Genomic DNA, 15,000 nt, shown 5'->3' with positions numbered 1-15,000 from the left:
CCAAGTACTGGCCGCGCTCGACGTTGCTTAACTTCGGTGATCGGACGAGAACCGCTGTTTTCAACGTGATATGGCCGTTCTCTCCGTTAGAAGCCGTAAGATCGTCGTTGAAGTCCACTTTAAAGAGCGCGCGCCAAAGAACTTCAGAAACAACATTTTTTTTAGAAATTAAAAATGTATTCCATTTCTTCAAAATATTAAGAAAAGTATTCCACCCTCTAAAAGGAGAACGACACGCGGGGTTCCCAGGTGGTCACCCTCCCAAGTACTGGCCGCGCTCGACGTTGCTTAACTTCGGTGATCGGACGAGAACCGCTGTTTTCAACGTGATATGGCCGTTCTCTCCGTTAGAAGCCGTAAGATCGTCGTTGAAGTCCACTTTAAAGAGCGCGCGCCAAAGAACTTCAGAAACAACATTTTTTTTAGAAATTAAAAATGTATTCCATTTCTTCAAAATATTAAGAAAAGTATTCCACCCTCTAAAAGGAGAACGACACGCGGGGTTCCCAGGTGGTCACCCTCCCAAGTACTGGCCGCGCTCGACGTTGCTTAACTTCGGTGATCGGACGAGAACCGCTGTTTTCAACGTGATATGGCCGTTCTCTCCGTTAGAAGCCGTAAGATCGTCGTTGAAGTCCACTTTAAAGAGCGCGCGCCAAAGAACTTCAAGAAACAACATTTTTTTTAGAAATTAAAAATGTATTCCATTTCTTCAAAATATTAAGAAAAGTATTCCACCCTCTAAAAGGAGAACGACACGCGGGGTTCCCAGGTGGTCACCCTCCCAAGTACTGGCCGCGCTCGACGTTGCTTAACTTCGGTGATCGGACGAGAACCGCTGTTTTCAACGTGATATGGCCGTTCTCTCCGTTAGAAGCCGTAAGATCGTCGTTGAAGTCCACTTTAAAGAGCGCGCGCCAAAGAACTTCAAGAAACAACATTTTTTTTAGAAATTAAAAATGTATTCCATTTCTTCAAAATATTAAGAAAAGTATTCCACCCTCTAAAAGGAGAACGACACGCGGGGTTCCCAGGTGGTCACCCTCCCAAGTACTGGCCGCGCTCGACGTTGCTTAACTTCGGTGATCGGACGAGAACCGCTGTTTTCAACGTGATATGGCCGTTCTCTCCGTTAGAAGCCGTAAGATCGTCGTTGAAGTCCACTTTAAAGAGCGCGCGCCAAAGAACTTCAAGAAACAACATTTTTATTAGAAATTAAAAATGTATTCCATTTCTTCAAAATATTAAGAAAAGTATTCCACCCTCTAAAAGGAGAACGACACGCGGGGTTCCCAGGTGGTCACCCTCCCAAGTACTGGCCGCGCTCGACGTTGCTTAACTTCGGTGATCGGACGAGAACCGCTGTTTTCAACGTGATATGGCCGTTCTCTCCGTTAGAAGCCGTAAGATCGTCGTTGAAGTCCACTTTAAAGAGCGCGCGCCAAAGAACTTCAAGAAACAACATTTTTTTTAGAAATTAAAAATGTATTCCATTTCTTCAAAATATTAAGAAAAGTATTCCACCCTCTAAAAGGAGAACGACACGCGGGGTTCCCAGGTGGTCACCCTCCCAAGTACTGGCCGCGCTCGACGTTGCTTAACTTCGGTGATCGGACGAGAACCGCTGTTTTCAACGTGATATGGCCGTTCTCTCCGTTAGAAGCCGTAAGATCGTCGTTGAAGTCCACTTTAAAGAGCGCGCGCCAAAGAACTTCAAGAAACAACATTTTTTTTAGAAATTAAAAATGTATTCCATTTCTTCAAAATATTAAGAAAAGTATTCCACCCTCTAAAAGGAGAACGACACGCGGGGTTCCCAGGTGGTCACCCTCCCAAGTACTGGCCGCGCTCGACGTTGCTTAACTTCGGTGATCGGACGAGAACCGCTGTTTTCAACGTGATATGGCCGTTCTCTCCGTTAGAAGCCGTAAGATCGTCGTTGAAGTCCACTTTAAAGAGCGCGCGCCAAAGAACTTCAAGAAACAACATTTTTATTAGAAATTAAAAATGTATTCCATTTCTTCAAAATATTAAGAAAAGTATTCCACCCTCTAAAAGGAGAACGACACGCGGGGTTCCCAGGTGGTCACCCTCCCAAGTACTGGCCGCGCTCGACGTTGCTTAACTTCGGTGATCGGACGAGAACCGCTGTTTTCAACGTGATATGGCCGTTCTCTCCGTTAGAAGCCGTAAGATCGTCGTTGAAGTCCACTTTAAAGAGCGCGCGCCAAAGAACTTCAAGAAACAACATTTTTTTTAGAAATTAAAAATGTATTCCATTTCTTCAAAATATTAAGAAAAGTATTCCACCCTCTAAAAGGAGAACGACACGCGGGGTTCCCAGGTGGTCACCCTCCCAAGTACTGGCCGCGCTCGACGTTGCTTAACTTCGGTGATCGGACGAGAACCGCTGTTTTCAACGTGATATGGCCGTTCTCTCCGTTAGAAGCCGTAAGATCGTCGTTGAAGTCCACTTTAAAGAGCGCGCGCCAAAGAACTTCAAGAAACAACATTTTTTTTAGAAATTAAAAATGTATTCCATTTCTTCAAAATATTAAGAAAAGTATTCCACCCTCTAAAAGGAGAACGACACGCGGGGTTCCCAGGTGGTCACCCTCCCAAGTACTGGCCGCGCTCGACGTTGCTTAACTTCGGTGATCGGACGAGAACCGCTGTTTTCAACGTGATATGGCCGTTCTCTCCGTTAGAAGCCGTAAGATCGTCGTTGAAGTCCACTTTAAAGAGCGCGCGCCAAAGAACTTCAAGAAACAACATTTTTTTTAGAAATTAAAAATGTATTCCATTTCTTCAAAATATTAAGAAAAGTATTCCACCCTCTAAAAGGAGAACGACACGCGGGGTTCCCAGGTGGTCACCCTCCCAAGTACTGGCCGCGCTCGACGTTGCTTAACTTCGGTGATCGGACGAGAACCGCTGTTTTCAACGTGATATGGCCGTTCTCTCCGTTAGAAGCCGTAAGATCGTCGTTGAAGTCCACTTTAAAGAGCGCGCGCCAAAGAACTTCAAGAAACAACATTTTTTTTAGAAATTAAAAATGTATTCCATTTCTTCAAAATATTAAGAAAAGTATTCCACCCTCTAAAAGGAGAACGACACGCGGGGTTCCCAGGTGGTCACCCTCCCAAGTACTGGCCGCGCTCGACGTTGCTTAACTTCGGTGATCGGACGAGAACCGCTGTTTTCAACGTGATATGGCCGTTCTCTCCGTTAGAAGCCGTAAGATCGTCGTTGAAGTCCACTTTAAAGAGCGCGCGCCAAAGAACTTCAAGAAACAACATTTTTTTTAGAAATTAAAAATGTATTCCATTTCTTCAAAATATTAAGAAAAGTATTCCACCCTCTAAAAGGAGAACGACACGCGGGGTTCCCAGGTGGTCACCCTCCCAAGTACTGGCCGCGCTCGACGTTGCTTAACTTCGGTGATCGGACGAGAACCGCTGTTTTCAACGTGATATGGCCGTTCTCTCCGTTAGAAGCCGTAAGATCGTCGTTGAAGTCCACTTTAAAGAGCGCGCGCCAAAGAACTTCAAGAAACAACATTTTTTTTAGAAATTAAAAATGTATTCCATTTCTTCAAAATATTAAGAAAAGTATTCCACCCTCTAAAAGGAGAACGACACGCGGGGTTCCCAGGTGGTCACCCTCCCAAGTACTGGCCGCGCTCGACGTTGCTTAACTTCGGTGATCGGACGAGAACCGCTGTTTTCAACGTGATATGGCCGTTCTCTCCGTTAGAAGCCGTAAGATCGTCGTTGAAGTCCACTTTAAAGAGCGCGCGCCAAAGAACTTCAAGAAACAACATTTTTTTTAGAAATTAAAAATGTATTCCATTTCTTCAAAATATTAAGAAAAGTATTCCACCCTCTAAAAGGAGAACGACACGCGGGGTTCCCAGGTGGTCACCCTCCCAAGTACTGGCCGCGCTCGACGTTGCTTAACTTCGGTGATCGGACGAGAACCGCTGTTTTCAACGTGATATGGCCGTTCTCTCCGTTAGAAGCCGTAAGATCGTCGTTGAAGTCCACTTTAAAGAGCGCGCGCCAAAGAACTTCAAGAAACAACATTTTTTTTAGAAATTAAAAATGTATTCCATTTCTTCAAAATATTAAGAAAAGTATTCCACCCTCTAAAAGGAGAACGACACGCGGGGTTCCCAGGTGGTCACCCTCCCAAGTACTGGCCGCGCTCGACGTTGCTTAACTTCGGTGATCGGACGAGAACCGCTGTTTTCAACGTGATATGGCCGTTCTCTCCGTTAGAAGCCGTAAGATCGTCGTTGAAGTCCACTTTAAAGAGCGCGCGCCAAAGAACTTCAAGAAACAACATTTTTATTAGAAATTAAAAATGTATTCCATTTCTTCAAAATATTAAGAAAAGTATTCCACCCTCTAAAAGGAGAACGACACGCGGGGTTCCCAGGTGGTCACCCTCCCAAGTACTGGCCGCGCTCGACGTTGCTTAACTTCGGTGATCGGACGAGAACCGCTGTTTTCAACGTGATATGGCCGTTCTCTCCGTTAGAAGCCGTAAGATCGTCGTTGAAGTCCACTTTAAAGAGCGCGCGCCAAAGAACTTCAAGAAACAACATTTTTTTTAGAAATTAAAAATGTATTCCATTTCTTCAAAATATTAAGAAAAGTATTCCACCCTCTAAAAGGAGAACGACACGCGGGGTTCCCAGGTGGTCACCCTCCCAAGTACTGGCCGCGCTCGACGTTGCTTAACTTCGGTGATCGGACGAGAACCGCTGTTTTCAACGTGATATGGCCGTTCTCTCCGTTAGAAGCCGTAAGATCGTCGTTGAAGTCCACTTTAAAGAGCGCGCGCCAAAGAACTTCAAGAAACAACATTTTTTTTAGAAATTAAAAATGTATTCCATTTCTTCAAAATATTAAGAAAAGTATTCCACCCTCTAAAAGGAGAACGACACGCGGGGTTCCCAGGTGGTCACCCTCCCAAGTACTGGCCGCGCTCGACGTTGCTTAACTTCGGTGATCGGACGAGAACCGCTGTTTTCAACGTGATATGGCCGTTCTCTCCGTTAGAAGCCGTAAGATCGTCGTTGAAGTCCACTTTAAAGAGCGCGCGCCAAAGAACTTCAAGAAACAACATTTTTTTTAGAAATTAAAAATGTATTCCATTTCTTCAAAATATTAAGAAAAGTATTCCACCCTCTAAAAGGAGAACGACACGCGGGGTTCCCAGGTGGTCACCCTCCCAAGTACTGGCCGCGCTCGACGTTGCTTAACTTCGGTGATCGGACGAGAACCGCTGTTTTCAACGTGATATGGCCGTTCTCTCCGTTAGAAGCCGTAAGATCGTCGTTGAAGTCCACTTTAAAGAGCGCGCGCCAAAGAACTTCAAGAAACAACATTTTTATTAGAAATTAAAAATGTATTCCATTTCTTCAAAATATTAAGAAAAGTATTCCACCCTCTAAAAGGAGAACGACACGCGGGGTTCCCAGGTGGTCACCCTCCCAAGTACTGGCCGCGCTCGACGTTGCTTAACTTCGGTGATCGGACGAGAACCGCTGTTTTCAACGTGATATGGCCGTTCTCTCCGTTAGAAGCCGTAAGATCGTCGTTGAAGTCCACTTTAAAGAGCGCGCGCCAAAGAACTTCAAGAAACAACATTTTTATTAGAAATTAAAAATGTATTCCATTTCTTCAAAATATTAAGAAAAGTATTCCACCCTCTAAAAGGAGAACGACACGCGGGGTTCCCAGGTGGTCACCCTCCCAAGTACTGGCCGCGCTCGACGTTGCTTAACTTCGGTGATCGGACGAGAACCGCTGTTTTCAACGTGATATGGCCGTTCTCTCCGTTAGAAGCCGTAAGATCGTCGTTGAAGTCCACTTTAAAGAGCGCGCGCCAAAGAACTTCAAGAAACAACATTTTTTTTAGAAATTAAAAATGTATTCCATTTCTTCAAAATATTAAGAAAAGTATTCCACCCTCTAAAAGGAGAACGACACGCGGGGTTCCCAGGTGGTCACCCTCCCAAGTACTGGCCGCGCTCGACGTTGCTTAACTTCGGTGATCGGACGAGAACCGCTGTTTTCAACGTGATATGGCCGTTCTCTCCGTTAGAAGCCGTAAGATCGTCGTTGAAGTCCACTTTAAAGAGCGCGCGCCAAAGAACTTCAAGAAACAACATTTTTTTTAGAAATTAAAAATGTATTCCATTTCTTCAAAATATTAAGAAAAGTATTCCACCCTCTAAAAGGAGAACGACACGCGGGGTTCCCAGGTGGTCACCCTCCCAAGTACTGGCCGCGCTCGACGTTGCTTAACTTCGGTGATCGGACGAGAACCGCTGTTTTCAACGTGATATGGCCGTTCTCTCCGTTAGAAGCCGTAAGATCGTCGTTGAAGTCCACTTTAAAGAGCGCGCGCCAAAGAACTTCAAGAAACAACATTTTTATTAGAAATTAAAAATGTATTCCATTTCTTCAAAATATTAAGAAAAGTATTCCACCCTCTAAAAGGAGAACGACACGCGGGGTTCCCAGGTGGTCACCCTCCCAAGTACTGGCCGCGCTCGACGTTGCTTAACTTCGGTGATCGGACGAGAACCGCTGTTTTCAACGTGATATGGCCGTTCTCTCCGTTAGAAGCCGTAAGATCGTCGTTGAAGTCCACTTTAAAGAGCGCGCGCCAAAGAACTTCAAGAAACAACATTTTTTTTAGAAATTAAAAATGTATTCCATTTCTTCAAAATATTAAGAAAAGTATTCCACCCTCTAAAAGGAGAACGACACGCGGGGTTCCCAGGTGGTCACCCTCCCAAGTACTGGCCGCGCTCGACGTTGCTTAACTTCGGTGATCGGACGAGAACCGCTGTTTTCAACGTGATATGGCCGTTCTCTCCGTTAGAAGCCGTAAGATCGTCGTTGAAGTCCACTTTAAAGAGCGCGCGCCAAAGAACTTCAAGAAACAACATTTTTATTAGAAATTAAAAATGTATTCCATTTCTTCAAAATATTAAGAAAAGTATTCCACCCTCTAAAAGGAGAACGACACGCGGGGTTCCCAGGTGGTCACCCTCCCAAGTACTGGCCGCGCTCGACGTTGCTTAACTTCGGTGATCGGACGAGAACCGCTGTTTTCAACGTGATATGGCCGTTCTCTCCGTTAGAAGCCGTAAGATCGTCGTTGAAGTCCACTTTAAAGAGCGCGCGCCAAAGAACTTCAAGAAACAACATTTTTTTTAGAAATTAAAAATGTATTCCATTTCTTCAAAATATTAAGAAAAGTATTCCACCCTCTAAAAGGAGAACGACACGCGGGGTTCCCAGGTGGTCACCCTCCCAAGTACTGGCCGCGCTCGACGTTGCTTAACTTCGGTGATCGGACGAGAACCGCTGTTTTCAACGTGATATGGCCGTTCTCTCCGTTAGAAGCCGTAAGATCGTCGTTGAAGTCCACTTTAAAGAGCGCGCGCCAAAGAACTTCAAGAAACAACATTTTTTTTAGAAATTAAAAATGTATTCCATTTCTTCAAAATATTAAGAAAAGTATTCCACCCTCTAAAAGGAGAACGACACGCGGGGTTCCCAGGTGGTCACCCTCCCAAGTACTGGCCGCGCTCGACGTTGCTTAACTTCGGTGATCGGACGAGAACCGCTGTTTTCAACGTGATATGGCCGTTCTCTCCGTTAGAAGCCGTAAGATCGTCGTTGAAGTCCACTTTAAAGAGCGCGCGCCAAAGAACTTCAAGAAACAACATTTTTTTTAGAAATTAAAAATTCATTCCATTTCTTCAAAATATTAGAAAAGTATTCCATCCTCTAAAAGGAGAACGACACGCGGGGTTCCCAGGTGGTCACCCTCCCAAGTACTGGCCGCGCTCGACGTTGCTTAACTTCGGTGATCGGACGAGAACCGCTGTTTTCAACGTGATATGGCCGTTCTCTCCGTTAGAAGCCGTAAGATCGTCGTTGAAGTCCACTTTAAAGAGCGCGCGCCAAAGAACTTCAAGAAACAACATTTTTTTTAGAAATTAAAAATGTATTCCATTTCTTCAAAATATTAAGAAAAGTATTCCACCCTCTAAAAGGAGAACGACACGCGGGGTTCCCAGGTGGTCACCCTCCCAAGTACTGGCCGCGCTCGACGTTGCTTAACTTCGGTGATCGGACGAGAACCGCTGTTTTCAACGTGATATGGCCGTTCTCTCCGTTAGAAGCCGTAAGATCGTCGTTGAAGTCCACTTTAAAGAGCGCGCGCCAAAGAACTTCAAGAAACAACATTTTTATTAGAAATTAAAAATGTATTCCATTTCTTCAAAATATTAAGAAAAGTATTCCACCCTCTAAAAGGAGAACGACACGCGGGGTTCCCAGGTGGTCACCCTCCCAAGTACTGGCCGCGCTCGACGTTGCTTAACTTCGGTGATCGGACGAGAACCGCTGTTTTCAACGTGATATGGCCGTTCTCTCCGTTAGAAGCCGTAAGATCGTCGTTGAAGTCCACTTTAAAGAGCGCGCGCCAAAGAACTTCAAGAAACAACATTTTTTTTAGAAATTAAAAATGTATTCCATTTCTTCAAAATATTAAGAAAAGTATTCCACCCTCTAAAAGGAGAACGACACGCGGGGTTCCCAGGTGGTCACCCTCCCAAGTACTGGCCGCGCTCGACGTTGCTTAACTTCGGTGATCGGACGAGAACCGCTGTTTTCAACGTGATATGGCCGTTCTCTCCGTTAGAAGCCGTAAGATCGTCGTTGAAGTCCACTTTAAAGAGCGCGCGCCAAAGAACTTCAAGAAACAACATTTTTTTTAGAAATTAAAAATGTATTCCATTTCTTCAAAATATTAAGAAAAGTATTCCACCCTCTAAAAGGAGAACGACACGCGGGGTTCCCAGGTGGTCACCCTCCCAAGTACTGGCCGCGCTCGACGTTGCTTAACTTCGGTGATCGGACGAGAACCGCTGTTTTCAACGTGATATGGCCGTTCTCTCCGTTAGAAGCCGTAAGATCGTCGTTGAAGTCCACTTTAAAGAGCGCGCGCCAAAGAACTTCAAGAAACAACATTTTTTTTAGAAATTAAAAATGTATTCCATTTCTTCAAAATATTAAGAAAAGTATTCCACCCTCTAAAAGGAGAACGACACGCGGGGTTCCCAGGTGGTCACCCTCCCAAGTACTGGCCGCGCTCGACGTTGCTTAACTTCGGTGATCGGACGAGAACCGCTGTTTTCAACGTGATATGGCCGTTCTCTCCGTTAGAAGCCGTAAGATCGTCGTTGAAGTCCACTTTAAAGAGCGCGCGCCAAAGAACTTCAAGAAACAACATTTTTTTTAGAAATTAAAAATGTATTCCATTTCTTCAAAATATTAAGAAAAGTATTCCACCCTCTAAAAGGAGAACGACACGCGGGGTTCCCAGGTGGTCACCCTCCCAAGTACTGGCCGCGCTCGACGTTGCTTAACTTCGGTGATCGGACGAGAACCGCTGTTTTCAACGTGATATGGCCGTTCTCTCCGTTAGAAGCCGTAAGATCGTCGTTGAAGTCCACTTTAAAGAGCGCGCGCCAAAGAACTTCAAGAAACAACATTTTTTTTAGAAATTAAAAATGTATTCCATTTCTTCAAAATATTAAGAAAAGTATTCCACCCTCTAAAAGGAGAACGACACGCGGGGTTCCCAGGTGGTCACCCTCCCAAGTACTGGCCGCGCTCGACGTTGCTTAACTTCGGTGATCGGACGAGAACCGCTGTTTTCAACGTGATATGGCCGTTCTCTCCGTTAGAAGCCGTAAGATCGTCGTTGAAGTCCACTTTAAAGAGCGCGCGCCAAAGAACTTCAAGAAACAACATTTTTTTTAGAAATTAAAAATGTATTCCATTTCTTCAAAATATTAAGAAAAGTATTCCACCCTCTAAAAGGAGAACGACACGCGGGGTTCCCAGGTGGTCACCCTCCCAAGTACTGGCCGCGCTCGACGTTGCTTAACTTCGGTGATCGGACGAGAACCGCTGTTTTCAACGTGATATGGCCGTTCTCTCCGTTAGAAGCCGTAAGATCGTCGTTGAAGTCCACTTTAAAGAGCGCGCGCCAAAGAACTTCAAGAAACAACATTTTTTTTAGAAATTAAAAATGTATTCCATTTCTTCAAAATATTAAGAAAAGTATTCCACCCTCTAAAAGGAGAACGACACGCGGGGTTCCCAGGTGGTCACCCTCCCAAGTACTGGCCGCGCTCGACGTTGCTTAACTTCGGTGATCGGACGAGAACCGCTGTTTTCAACGTGATATGGCCGTTCTCTCCGTTAGAAGCCGTAAGATCGTCGTTGAAGTCCACTTTAAAGAGCGCGCGCCAAAGAACTTCAAGAAACAACATTTTTTTTAGAAATTAAAAATGTATTCCATTTCTTCAAAATATTAAGAAAAGTATTCCACCCTCTAAAAGGAGAACGACACGCGGGGTTCCCAGGTGGTCACCCTCCCAAGTACTGGCCGCGCTCGACGTTGCTTAACTTCGGTGATCGGACGAGAACCGCTGTTTTCAACGTGATATGGCCGTTCTCTCCGTTAGAAGCCGTAAGATCGTCGTTGAAGTCCACTTTAAAGAGCGCGCGCCAAAGAACTTCAAGAAACAACATTTTTTTTAGAAATTAAAAATGTATTCCATTTCTTCAAAATATTAAGAAAAGTATTCCACCCTCTAAAAGGAGAACGACACGCGGGGTTCCCAGGTGGTCACCCTCCCAAGTACTGGCCGCGCTCGACGTTGCTTAACTTCGGTGATCGGACGAGAACCGTTGTTTTCAACGTGATATGGCCGTTCTCTCCGTTAGTTGCCGTAAGATCGTCGTTGAAGTCCACTTTAAAGAGCGCGCGCCAAAGAACTTCAAGAAACAACATTTTTTTTAGAAATTAAAAATGTATTCCATTTCTTCAAAATATTAAGAAAAGTATTCCACCCTCTAAAAGGAGAACGACACGCGGGGTTCCCAGGTGGTCACCCTCCCAAGTACTGGCCGCGCTCGACGTTGCTTAACTTCGGTGATCGGACGAGAACCGTTGTTTTCAACGTGATATGGCCGTTCTCTCCGTTAGTTGCCGTAAGATCGTCGTTGAAGTCCACTTTAAAGAGCGCGCGCCAAAGAACTTCAAGAAACAACATTTTTTTTAGAAATTAAAAATGTATTCCATTTCTTCAAAATATTAAGAAAAGTATTCCACCCTCTAAAAGGAGAACGACACGCGGGGTTCCCAGGTGGTCACCCTCCCAAGTACTGGCCGCGCTCGACGTTGCTTAACTTCGGTGATCGGACGAGAACCGTTGTTTTCAACGTGATATGGCCGTTCTCTCCGTTAGTTGCCGTAAGATCGTCGTTGAAGTCCACTTTAAAGAGCGCGCGCCAAAGAACTTCAAGAAACAACATTTTTTTTAGAAATTAAAAATGTATTCCATTTCTTCAAAATATTAAGAAAAGTATTCCACCCTCTAAAAGGAGAACGACACGCGGGGTTCCCAGGTGGTCACCCTCCCAAGTACTGGCCGCGCTCGACGTTGCTTAACTTCGGTGATCGGACGAGAACCGTTGTTTTCAACGTGATATGGCCGTTCTCTCCGTTAGTTGCCGTAAGATCGTCGTTGAAGTCCACTTTAAAGAGCGCGCGCCAAAGAACTTCAAGAAACAACATTTTTTTTAGAAATTAAAAATGTATTCCATTTCTTCAAAATATTAAGAAAAGTATTCCACCCTCTAAAAGGAGAACGACACGCGGGGTTCCCAGGTGGTCACCCTCCCAAGTACTGGCCGCGCTCGACGTTGCTTAACTTCGGTGATCGGACGAGAACCGTTGTTTTCAACGTGATATGGCCGTTCTCTCCGTTAGTTGCCGTAAGATCGTCGTTGAAGTCCACTTTAAAGAGCGCGCGCCAAAGAACTTCAAGAAACAACATTTTTTTTAGAAATTAAAAATGTATTCCATTTCTTCAAAATATTAAGAAAAGTATTCCACCCTCTAAAAGGAGAACGACACGCGGGGTTCCCAGGTGGTCACCCTCCCAAGTACTGGCCGCGCTCGACGTTGCTTAACTTCGGTGATCGGACGAGAACCGTTGTTTTCAACGTGATATGGCCGTTCTCTCCGTTAGTTGCCGTAAGATCGTCGTTGAAGTCCACTTTAAAGAGCGCGCGCCAAAGAACTTCAAGAAACAACATTTTTTTTAGAAATTAAAAATGTATTCCATTTCTTCAAAATATTAAGAAAAGTATTCCACCCTCTAAAAGGAGAACGACACGCGGGGTTCCCAGGTGGTCACCCTCCCAAGTACTGGCCGCGCTCGACGTTGCTTAACTTCGGTGATCGGACGAGAACCGCTGTTTTCAACGTGATATGGCCGTTCTCTCCGTTAGAAGCCGTAAGATCGTCGTTGAAGTCCACTTTAAAGAGCGCGCGCCAAAGAACTTCAAGAAACAACATTTTTTTTAGAAATTAAAAATGTATTCCATTTCTTCAAAATATTAAGAAAAGTATTCCACCCTCTAAAAGGAGAACGACACGCGGGGTTCCCAGGTGGTCACCCTCCCAAGTACTGGCCGCGCTCGACGTTGCTTAACTTCGGTGATCGGACGAGAACCGTTGTTTTCAACGTGATATGGCCGTTCTCTCCGTTAGTTGCCGTAAGATCGTCGTTGAAGTCCACTTTAAAGAGCGCGCGCCAAAGAACTTCAAGAAACAACATTTTTTTTAGAAATTAAAAATGTATTCCATTTCTTCAAAATATTAAGAAAAGTATTCCACCCTCTAAAAGGAGAACGACACGCGGGGTTCCCAGGTGGTCACCCTCCCAAGTACTGGCCGCGCTCGACGTTGCTTAACTTCGGTGATCGGACGAGAACCGTTGTTTTCAACGTGATATGGCCGTTCTCTCCGTTAGTTGCCGTAAGATCGTCGTTGAAGTCCACTTTAAAGAGCGCGCGCCAAAGAACTTCAAGAAACAACATTTTTTTTAGAAATTAAAAATGTATTCCATTTCTTCAAAATATTAAGAAAAGTATTCCACCCTCTAAAAGGAGAACGACACGCGGGGTTCCCAGGTGGTCACCCTCCCAAGTACTGGCCGCGCTCGACGTTGCTTAACTTCGGTGATCGGACGAGAACCGCTGTTTTCAACGTGATATGGCCGTTCTCTCCGTTAGAAGCCGTAAGATCGTCGTTGAAGTCCACTTTAAAGAGCGCGCGCCAAAGAACTTCAAGAAACAACATTTTTTTTAGAAATTAAAAATGTATTCCATTTCTTCAAAATATTAAGAAAAGTATTCCACCCTCTAAAAGGAGAACGACACGCGGGGTTCCCAGGTGGTCACCCTCCCAAGTACTGGCCGCGCTCGACGTTGCTTAACTTCGGTGATCGGACGAGAACCGCTGTTTTCAACGTGATATGGCCGTTCTCTCCGTTAGAAGCCGTAAGATCGTCGTTGAAGTCCACTTTAAAGAGCGCGCGCCAAAGAACTTCAAGAAACAACATTTTTTTTAGAAATTAAAAATGTATTCCATTTCTTCAAAATATTAAGAAAAGTATTCCACCCTCTAAAAGGAGAACGACACGCGGGGTTCCCAGGTGGTCACCCTCCCAAGTACTGGCCGCGCTCGACGTTGCTTAACTTCGGTGATCGGACGAGAACCGCTGTTTTCAACGTGATATGGCCGTTCTCTCCGTTAGAAGCCGTAAGATCGTCGTTGAAGTCCACTTTAAAGAGCGCGCGCCAAAGAACTTCAAGAAACAACATTTTTTTTAGAAATTAAAAATGTATTCCATTTCTTCAAAATATTAAGAAAAGTATTCCACCCTCTAAAAGGAGAACGACACGCGGGGTTCCCAGGTGGTCACCCTCCCAAGTACTGGCCGCGCTCGACGTTGCTTAACTTCGGTGATCGGACGAGAACCGTTGTTTTCAACGTGATATGGCCGTTCTCTCCGTTAGTTGCCGTAAGATCGTCGTTGAAGTCCACTTTAAAGAGCGCGCGCCAAAGAACTTCAAGAAACAACATTTTTTTCAGAAATTAAAAATGTATTCCATTTCTTCAAAATATTAAGAAAAGTATTCCACCCTCTAAAAGGAGAACGACACGCGGGGTTCCCAGGTGGTCACCCTCCCAAGTACTGGCCGCGCTCGACGTTGCTTAACTTCGGTGATCGGACGAGAACCGTTGTTTTCAACGTGATATGGCCGTTCTCTCCGTTAGTTGCCGTAAGATCGTCGTTGAAGTCCACTTTAAAGAGCGCGCGCCAAAGAACTTCAAGAAACAACATTTTTTTTAGAAATTAAAAATGTATTCCATTTCTTCAAAATATTAAGAAAAGTATTCCACCCTCTAAAAGGAGAACGACACGCGGGGTTCCCAGGTGGTCACCCTCCCAAGTACTGGCCGCGCTCGACGTTGCTTAACTTCGGTGATCGGACGAGAACCGCTGTTTTCAACGTGATATGGCCGTTCTCTCCGTTAGAAGCCGTAAGATCGTCGTTGAAGTCCACTTTAAAGAGCGCGCGCCAAAGAACTTCAAGAAACAACATTTTTTTTAGAAATTAAAAATGTATTCCATTTCTTCAAAATATTAAGAAAAGTATTCCACCCTCTAAAAGGAGAACGACACGCGGGGTTCCCAGGTGGTCACCCTCCCAAGTACTGGCCGCGCTCGACGTTGCTTAACTTCGGTGATCGGACGAGAACCGCTGTTTTCAACGTGATATGGCCGTTCTCTCCGTTAGAAGCCGTAAGATCGTCGTTGAAGTCCACTTTAAAGAGCGCGCGCCAAAGAACTTCAAGAAACAACATTTTTTTTAGAAATTAAAAATGTATTCCATTTCTTCAAAATATTAAGAAAAGTATTCCACCCTCTAAAAGGAGAACGACACGCGGGGTTCCCAGGTGGTCACCCTCCCAAGTACTGGCCGCGCTCGACGTTGCTTAACTTCGGTGATCGGACGAGAACCGCTGTTTTCAACGTGA

General features: G+C 45.0%; 58 non-coding genes across 58 annotated transcripts in view; all 58 read right to left on the bottom strand.

The window, feature by feature from the left end:
• LOC149955378 (5S ribosomal RNA) overlaps positions 1-82 on the bottom strand; it is a 119-nt gene extending 37 nt beyond the window's left edge. The window contains exon 1 of the ribosomal RNA XR_016478686.1: positions 1-82. This exon is cut by the window's left edge and continues 37 nt beyond it. This is a non-coding gene — a ribosomal RNA (5S ribosomal RNA).
• Positions 83-224: 142 nt separating this feature from the next.
• LOC149955377 (5S ribosomal RNA) lies at positions 225-343 on the bottom strand. Its single transcript, XR_016478685.1, has one exon. It is a non-coding gene; the product is annotated as a 5S ribosomal RNA (ribosomal RNA).
• A 142-nt stretch (positions 344-485) lies between these two features.
• LOC149955376 (5S ribosomal RNA) lies at positions 486-604 on the bottom strand. The gene has a single exon (XR_016478684.1). It is a non-coding gene; the product is annotated as a 5S ribosomal RNA (ribosomal RNA).
• A 143-nt stretch (positions 605-747) lies between these two features.
• LOC149955375 (5S ribosomal RNA) lies at positions 748-866 on the bottom strand. Its single transcript, XR_016478683.1, has one exon. It is a non-coding gene; the product is annotated as a 5S ribosomal RNA (ribosomal RNA).
• Positions 867-1,009: 143 nt separating this feature from the next.
• On the bottom strand, positions 1,010-1,128 carry LOC149955374 (5S ribosomal RNA). Its single transcript, XR_016478682.1, has one exon. It is a non-coding gene; the product is annotated as a 5S ribosomal RNA (ribosomal RNA).
• A 143-nt stretch (positions 1,129-1,271) lies between these two features.
• LOC149955373 (5S ribosomal RNA) lies at positions 1,272-1,390 on the bottom strand. The gene has a single exon (XR_016478680.1). It is a non-coding gene; the product is annotated as a 5S ribosomal RNA (ribosomal RNA).
• Positions 1,391-1,533: 143 nt separating this feature from the next.
• On the bottom strand, positions 1,534-1,652 carry LOC149955372 (5S ribosomal RNA). The gene has a single exon (XR_016478679.1). It is a non-coding gene; the product is annotated as a 5S ribosomal RNA (ribosomal RNA).
• Positions 1,653-1,795: 143 nt separating this feature from the next.
• On the bottom strand, positions 1,796-1,914 carry LOC149955371 (5S ribosomal RNA). Its single transcript, XR_016478678.1, has one exon. It is a non-coding gene; the product is annotated as a 5S ribosomal RNA (ribosomal RNA).
• Positions 1,915-2,057: 143 nt separating this feature from the next.
• On the bottom strand, positions 2,058-2,176 carry LOC149955370 (5S ribosomal RNA). Its single transcript, XR_016478677.1, has one exon. It is a non-coding gene; the product is annotated as a 5S ribosomal RNA (ribosomal RNA).
• Positions 2,177-2,319: 143 nt separating this feature from the next.
• Positions 2,320-2,438, bottom strand: LOC149955369 (5S ribosomal RNA). Its single transcript, XR_016478675.1, has one exon. It is a non-coding gene; the product is annotated as a 5S ribosomal RNA (ribosomal RNA).
• Positions 2,439-2,581: 143 nt separating this feature from the next.
• Positions 2,582-2,700, bottom strand: LOC149955368 (5S ribosomal RNA). Its single transcript, XR_016478674.1, has one exon. It is a non-coding gene; the product is annotated as a 5S ribosomal RNA (ribosomal RNA).
• Positions 2,701-2,843: 143 nt separating this feature from the next.
• Positions 2,844-2,962, bottom strand: LOC149955367 (5S ribosomal RNA). The gene has a single exon (XR_016478673.1). It is a non-coding gene; the product is annotated as a 5S ribosomal RNA (ribosomal RNA).
• Positions 2,963-3,105: 143 nt separating this feature from the next.
• Positions 3,106-3,224, bottom strand: LOC149955366 (5S ribosomal RNA). Its single transcript, XR_016478672.1, has one exon. It is a non-coding gene; the product is annotated as a 5S ribosomal RNA (ribosomal RNA).
• A 143-nt stretch (positions 3,225-3,367) lies between these two features.
• Positions 3,368-3,486, bottom strand: LOC149955365 (5S ribosomal RNA). The gene has a single exon (XR_016478671.1). It is a non-coding gene; the product is annotated as a 5S ribosomal RNA (ribosomal RNA).
• A 143-nt stretch (positions 3,487-3,629) lies between these two features.
• On the bottom strand, positions 3,630-3,748 carry LOC149955364 (5S ribosomal RNA). Its single transcript, XR_016478670.1, has one exon. It is a non-coding gene; the product is annotated as a 5S ribosomal RNA (ribosomal RNA).
• A 143-nt stretch (positions 3,749-3,891) lies between these two features.
• Positions 3,892-4,010, bottom strand: LOC149955363 (5S ribosomal RNA). Its single transcript, XR_016478668.1, has one exon. It is a non-coding gene; the product is annotated as a 5S ribosomal RNA (ribosomal RNA).
• A 143-nt stretch (positions 4,011-4,153) lies between these two features.
• On the bottom strand, positions 4,154-4,272 carry LOC149955362 (5S ribosomal RNA). The gene has a single exon (XR_016478667.1). It is a non-coding gene; the product is annotated as a 5S ribosomal RNA (ribosomal RNA).
• A 143-nt stretch (positions 4,273-4,415) lies between these two features.
• Positions 4,416-4,534, bottom strand: LOC149955361 (5S ribosomal RNA). Its single transcript, XR_016478666.1, has one exon. It is a non-coding gene; the product is annotated as a 5S ribosomal RNA (ribosomal RNA).
• Positions 4,535-4,677: 143 nt separating this feature from the next.
• Positions 4,678-4,796, bottom strand: LOC149955360 (5S ribosomal RNA). The gene has a single exon (XR_016478665.1). It is a non-coding gene; the product is annotated as a 5S ribosomal RNA (ribosomal RNA).
• A 143-nt stretch (positions 4,797-4,939) lies between these two features.
• Positions 4,940-5,058, bottom strand: LOC149955359 (5S ribosomal RNA). Its single transcript, XR_016478664.1, has one exon. It is a non-coding gene; the product is annotated as a 5S ribosomal RNA (ribosomal RNA).
• Positions 5,059-5,201: 143 nt separating this feature from the next.
• On the bottom strand, positions 5,202-5,320 carry LOC149955358 (5S ribosomal RNA). The gene has a single exon (XR_016478663.1). It is a non-coding gene; the product is annotated as a 5S ribosomal RNA (ribosomal RNA).
• Positions 5,321-5,463: 143 nt separating this feature from the next.
• Positions 5,464-5,582, bottom strand: LOC149955357 (5S ribosomal RNA). Its single transcript, XR_016478662.1, has one exon. It is a non-coding gene; the product is annotated as a 5S ribosomal RNA (ribosomal RNA).
• A 143-nt stretch (positions 5,583-5,725) lies between these two features.
• LOC149955356 (5S ribosomal RNA) lies at positions 5,726-5,844 on the bottom strand. The gene has a single exon (XR_016478661.1). It is a non-coding gene; the product is annotated as a 5S ribosomal RNA (ribosomal RNA).
• Positions 5,845-5,987: 143 nt separating this feature from the next.
• LOC149955355 (5S ribosomal RNA) lies at positions 5,988-6,106 on the bottom strand. Its single transcript, XR_016478660.1, has one exon. It is a non-coding gene; the product is annotated as a 5S ribosomal RNA (ribosomal RNA).
• A 143-nt stretch (positions 6,107-6,249) lies between these two features.
• On the bottom strand, positions 6,250-6,368 carry LOC149955354 (5S ribosomal RNA). Its single transcript, XR_016478659.1, has one exon. It is a non-coding gene; the product is annotated as a 5S ribosomal RNA (ribosomal RNA).
• A 143-nt stretch (positions 6,369-6,511) lies between these two features.
• LOC149955353 (5S ribosomal RNA) lies at positions 6,512-6,630 on the bottom strand. Its single transcript, XR_016478657.1, has one exon. It is a non-coding gene; the product is annotated as a 5S ribosomal RNA (ribosomal RNA).
• Positions 6,631-6,773: 143 nt separating this feature from the next.
• On the bottom strand, positions 6,774-6,892 carry LOC149955352 (5S ribosomal RNA). Its single transcript, XR_016478656.1, has one exon. It is a non-coding gene; the product is annotated as a 5S ribosomal RNA (ribosomal RNA).
• Positions 6,893-7,035: 143 nt separating this feature from the next.
• Positions 7,036-7,154, bottom strand: LOC149955351 (5S ribosomal RNA). Its single transcript, XR_016478655.1, has one exon. It is a non-coding gene; the product is annotated as a 5S ribosomal RNA (ribosomal RNA).
• Positions 7,155-7,297: 143 nt separating this feature from the next.
• LOC149955350 (5S ribosomal RNA) lies at positions 7,298-7,416 on the bottom strand. The gene has a single exon (XR_016478654.1). It is a non-coding gene; the product is annotated as a 5S ribosomal RNA (ribosomal RNA).
• Positions 7,417-7,559: 143 nt separating this feature from the next.
• On the bottom strand, positions 7,560-7,678 carry LOC149955349 (5S ribosomal RNA). The gene has a single exon (XR_016478653.1). It is a non-coding gene; the product is annotated as a 5S ribosomal RNA (ribosomal RNA).
• A 142-nt stretch (positions 7,679-7,820) lies between these two features.
• LOC149955348 (5S ribosomal RNA) lies at positions 7,821-7,939 on the bottom strand. The gene has a single exon (XR_016478652.1). It is a non-coding gene; the product is annotated as a 5S ribosomal RNA (ribosomal RNA).
• A 143-nt stretch (positions 7,940-8,082) lies between these two features.
• Positions 8,083-8,201, bottom strand: LOC149955347 (5S ribosomal RNA). The gene has a single exon (XR_016478651.1). It is a non-coding gene; the product is annotated as a 5S ribosomal RNA (ribosomal RNA).
• Positions 8,202-8,344: 143 nt separating this feature from the next.
• On the bottom strand, positions 8,345-8,463 carry LOC149955346 (5S ribosomal RNA). Its single transcript, XR_016478650.1, has one exon. It is a non-coding gene; the product is annotated as a 5S ribosomal RNA (ribosomal RNA).
• A 143-nt stretch (positions 8,464-8,606) lies between these two features.
• Positions 8,607-8,725, bottom strand: LOC149955345 (5S ribosomal RNA). The gene has a single exon (XR_016478649.1). It is a non-coding gene; the product is annotated as a 5S ribosomal RNA (ribosomal RNA).
• A 143-nt stretch (positions 8,726-8,868) lies between these two features.
• On the bottom strand, positions 8,869-8,987 carry LOC149955344 (5S ribosomal RNA). The gene has a single exon (XR_016478648.1). It is a non-coding gene; the product is annotated as a 5S ribosomal RNA (ribosomal RNA).
• Positions 8,988-9,130: 143 nt separating this feature from the next.
• LOC149955343 (5S ribosomal RNA) lies at positions 9,131-9,249 on the bottom strand. The gene has a single exon (XR_016478646.1). It is a non-coding gene; the product is annotated as a 5S ribosomal RNA (ribosomal RNA).
• Positions 9,250-9,392: 143 nt separating this feature from the next.
• Positions 9,393-9,511, bottom strand: LOC149955342 (5S ribosomal RNA). Its single transcript, XR_016478645.1, has one exon. It is a non-coding gene; the product is annotated as a 5S ribosomal RNA (ribosomal RNA).
• Positions 9,512-9,654: 143 nt separating this feature from the next.
• Positions 9,655-9,773, bottom strand: LOC149955341 (5S ribosomal RNA). Its single transcript, XR_016478644.1, has one exon. It is a non-coding gene; the product is annotated as a 5S ribosomal RNA (ribosomal RNA).
• A 143-nt stretch (positions 9,774-9,916) lies between these two features.
• LOC149955340 (5S ribosomal RNA) lies at positions 9,917-10,035 on the bottom strand. Its single transcript, XR_016478643.1, has one exon. It is a non-coding gene; the product is annotated as a 5S ribosomal RNA (ribosomal RNA).
• A 143-nt stretch (positions 10,036-10,178) lies between these two features.
• On the bottom strand, positions 10,179-10,297 carry LOC149955339 (5S ribosomal RNA). The gene has a single exon (XR_016478642.1). It is a non-coding gene; the product is annotated as a 5S ribosomal RNA (ribosomal RNA).
• A 143-nt stretch (positions 10,298-10,440) lies between these two features.
• LOC149955338 (5S ribosomal RNA) lies at positions 10,441-10,559 on the bottom strand. The gene has a single exon (XR_016479777.1). It is a non-coding gene; the product is annotated as a 5S ribosomal RNA (ribosomal RNA).
• A 143-nt stretch (positions 10,560-10,702) lies between these two features.
• LOC149955337 (5S ribosomal RNA) lies at positions 10,703-10,821 on the bottom strand. The gene has a single exon (XR_016479601.1). It is a non-coding gene; the product is annotated as a 5S ribosomal RNA (ribosomal RNA).
• A 143-nt stretch (positions 10,822-10,964) lies between these two features.
• Positions 10,965-11,083, bottom strand: LOC149955336 (5S ribosomal RNA). Its single transcript, XR_016479600.1, has one exon. It is a non-coding gene; the product is annotated as a 5S ribosomal RNA (ribosomal RNA).
• Positions 11,084-11,226: 143 nt separating this feature from the next.
• Positions 11,227-11,345, bottom strand: LOC149955335 (5S ribosomal RNA). The gene has a single exon (XR_016479599.1). It is a non-coding gene; the product is annotated as a 5S ribosomal RNA (ribosomal RNA).
• A 143-nt stretch (positions 11,346-11,488) lies between these two features.
• Positions 11,489-11,607, bottom strand: LOC149955334 (5S ribosomal RNA). The gene has a single exon (XR_016479598.1). It is a non-coding gene; the product is annotated as a 5S ribosomal RNA (ribosomal RNA).
• A 143-nt stretch (positions 11,608-11,750) lies between these two features.
• LOC149955333 (5S ribosomal RNA) lies at positions 11,751-11,869 on the bottom strand. The gene has a single exon (XR_016479597.1). It is a non-coding gene; the product is annotated as a 5S ribosomal RNA (ribosomal RNA).
• Positions 11,870-12,012: 143 nt separating this feature from the next.
• Positions 12,013-12,131, bottom strand: LOC149955332 (5S ribosomal RNA). The gene has a single exon (XR_016479596.1). It is a non-coding gene; the product is annotated as a 5S ribosomal RNA (ribosomal RNA).
• A 143-nt stretch (positions 12,132-12,274) lies between these two features.
• LOC149955331 (5S ribosomal RNA) lies at positions 12,275-12,393 on the bottom strand. The gene has a single exon (XR_016479776.1). It is a non-coding gene; the product is annotated as a 5S ribosomal RNA (ribosomal RNA).
• Positions 12,394-12,536: 143 nt separating this feature from the next.
• On the bottom strand, positions 12,537-12,655 carry LOC149955330 (5S ribosomal RNA). The gene has a single exon (XR_016479595.1). It is a non-coding gene; the product is annotated as a 5S ribosomal RNA (ribosomal RNA).
• A 143-nt stretch (positions 12,656-12,798) lies between these two features.
• LOC149955329 (5S ribosomal RNA) lies at positions 12,799-12,917 on the bottom strand. Its single transcript, XR_016479594.1, has one exon. It is a non-coding gene; the product is annotated as a 5S ribosomal RNA (ribosomal RNA).
• Positions 12,918-13,060: 143 nt separating this feature from the next.
• Positions 13,061-13,179, bottom strand: LOC149955328 (5S ribosomal RNA). Its single transcript, XR_016479775.1, has one exon. It is a non-coding gene; the product is annotated as a 5S ribosomal RNA (ribosomal RNA).
• Positions 13,180-13,322: 143 nt separating this feature from the next.
• On the bottom strand, positions 13,323-13,441 carry LOC149955327 (5S ribosomal RNA). The gene has a single exon (XR_016479774.1). It is a non-coding gene; the product is annotated as a 5S ribosomal RNA (ribosomal RNA).
• A 143-nt stretch (positions 13,442-13,584) lies between these two features.
• On the bottom strand, positions 13,585-13,703 carry LOC149955326 (5S ribosomal RNA). The gene has a single exon (XR_016479773.1). It is a non-coding gene; the product is annotated as a 5S ribosomal RNA (ribosomal RNA).
• A 143-nt stretch (positions 13,704-13,846) lies between these two features.
• On the bottom strand, positions 13,847-13,965 carry LOC149955325 (5S ribosomal RNA). Its single transcript, XR_016479592.1, has one exon. It is a non-coding gene; the product is annotated as a 5S ribosomal RNA (ribosomal RNA).
• A 143-nt stretch (positions 13,966-14,108) lies between these two features.
• LOC149955324 (5S ribosomal RNA) lies at positions 14,109-14,227 on the bottom strand. The gene has a single exon (XR_016479591.1). It is a non-coding gene; the product is annotated as a 5S ribosomal RNA (ribosomal RNA).
• Positions 14,228-14,370: 143 nt separating this feature from the next.
• On the bottom strand, positions 14,371-14,489 carry LOC149955323 (5S ribosomal RNA). The gene has a single exon (XR_016479771.1). It is a non-coding gene; the product is annotated as a 5S ribosomal RNA (ribosomal RNA).
• Positions 14,490-14,632: 143 nt separating this feature from the next.
• On the bottom strand, positions 14,633-14,751 carry LOC149955322 (5S ribosomal RNA). The gene has a single exon (XR_016479770.1). It is a non-coding gene; the product is annotated as a 5S ribosomal RNA (ribosomal RNA).
• Positions 14,752-14,894: 143 nt separating this feature from the next.
• Positions 14,895-15,000, bottom strand: part of LOC149955321 (5S ribosomal RNA) — a 119-nt gene continuing 13 nt past the window's right edge. The window contains exon 1 of the ribosomal RNA XR_016479769.1: positions 14,895-15,000. This exon is cut by the window's right edge and continues 13 nt beyond it. This is a non-coding gene — a ribosomal RNA (5S ribosomal RNA).

This window comes from Leiobunum rupestre, chromosome 2 (genome assembly GCF_980474605.1).
Source record: "Leiobunum rupestre chromosome 2, qqLeiRupe1.1.hap1, whole genome shotgun sequence".
Taxonomy (NCBI): Eukaryota; Metazoa; Arthropoda; class Arachnida; order Opiliones; family Sclerosomatidae; genus Leiobunum; species Leiobunum rupestre.
Note: the sequence above shows the minus strand (reverse complement) of the source record. Positions and strands in the feature narration are given on the sequence as shown.